The sequence below is a fragment of the Gavialis gangeticus genome, unplaced genomic scaffold (genome assembly GCF_001723915.1).
Source record: "Gavialis gangeticus isolate Ggan-Ray unplaced genomic scaffold, GavGan_comp1, whole genome shotgun sequence".
In the NCBI taxonomy this organism is placed as follows: domain Eukaryota; kingdom Metazoa; phylum Chordata; order Crocodylia; family Gavialidae; genus Gavialis; species Gavialis gangeticus.
In genome coordinates this window covers 47377148-47378675 of record NW_017728997.1, presented here as the reverse complement: position 1 = coordinate 47378675, position 1528 = coordinate 47377148, and the positions used below count along the sequence as shown (strand labels likewise).

At 55.9% G+C, this 1528-nt stretch overlaps 1 protein-coding gene across 1 annotated transcript in view; it reads right to left on the bottom strand.

Annotated features, from left to right (window-relative positions):
• NICN1 (nicolin 1) overlaps nucleotides 1-1528 on the bottom strand; it is an 11279-nt gene that overhangs the window by 7845 nt on the left and 1906 nt on the right. The window lies entirely within an intron of this gene.

Below are 1528 nucleotides of genomic sequence, written 5' to 3'. Positions count from 1 at the left end.
ATGGTGAATTCCAGCAGGCAATGATCGCTGTCGCCCAGGTGGTCGAGCACCCGCAGCCCCCTCACCAGGTCATCACCCGTGGCCAGCACTAGGTCCAACAAGGCATCCCCCCTGGTAGGGCTGTGCACCTCCTGGGTTAGATGGAGATCCTGCACGCTGTCTAAGAACCTATGTGAGCGTTCTGACCTGGCTGACTGCTCTGACATTAACATTAATCTTTGTTCTGGGCAGAACACGTGCCTCGAGCTGGAGTTCCAATGCTTGATCAAAACTAAGTTATTTTTTACTGGGCACATCTGCATGAGATGGTAACTGCACAGTAGCCTAATACTACTGCGCAGTGTGTCACGACAAAAACTGTGCTAATACGTTACTATGCAGTAGTAGTAGACTACTGTACAGTTAGCATCACTAAATAGCCGTGTACTGGCGCTACTGTGCAGTTGTGCCGGTTACTGAACATTGATTTAGCACTTGGTTATTAATACACAGTAACTATGGTGCACTAATGAACATGTAGATGCGCCCACGCAGAAGGAAATGGAACCCAGTCTGGCTGGGGCTCTTGACACTTGGTCCATCTCCTCAGAGGATCCTACCCTCCCCAAGTGTGCTACAAGAAAAGCAACTGCTACTTGCATGTTCTTACTTCACCTAAACATGCAAAGGGACTTCAGAGCCATTTGTTCTCAATGGCAGAATCTCACTCCATGGCCTAGAATATCCTCAGGGGGCACTCACAGGACTGGGTAGTAGAGATGCACTGATACATCGGTTCCATGTTAGATCGGCACCAATATAAGGACATTTGACTATGTCAGCCATCAGCTTTTTTTGGCTGATGTGGCTGCTCATGCCACTGATAAATGCCCTGTGAATGCACGCAGCCACAGCGCAGCACGCAGGTGGCTAGAAGCACAGCCTGGAAGCATGGAGAGAAGCTGGGTCTGGCTGGTAAGTCTGTTGTGGGGGAAGGGGTGGGGGGGGCAGATCTAGGCCCCAGTGGTGAGGGAGTGGGGCTGGGGCAGGGCAGGGGCAGGCACTGCACAGCTGTGGTGAAGCACAGGACGGAGCTGTGAGCAGCTCATCTGGGGGTGCGGGGGGCAGCTTCCACCGTTGCACATACCACAGAATGGCATGGAAGTGTGTGGCCCCAGATCTGTGTGTGGGGCGATGGCAGCTGCTGCTGCAGGCTGGAGCCGGGGGCAGTGCTGTACTCTTCCCAGCAGGGGATTGGGCTGGGCTTGGGGCGGGTGGTGGCGGCACTGGGAGAGGAGGTTGGGAGGAACTACGGCAAATTTTGGGGTGGCTGCAGTTCCCCCTGTACCCCCCTCCCAGCACCACTGCTGTCCACCCAGAGCGCAGCCCAGCCCAACACCCCTTCCAGGAAGAGCCCAGTGCTGCCCCAGCCCCAGCCCGCAGTGGCAGCCCATCCTGCCCCACACACAGATCTGGGGGCACATGCCCCTCATGCCTTCCGAGGGTGTGTGCAGCAGCAGAAGCCGCCACCCCCCACTCTCCCCAGATG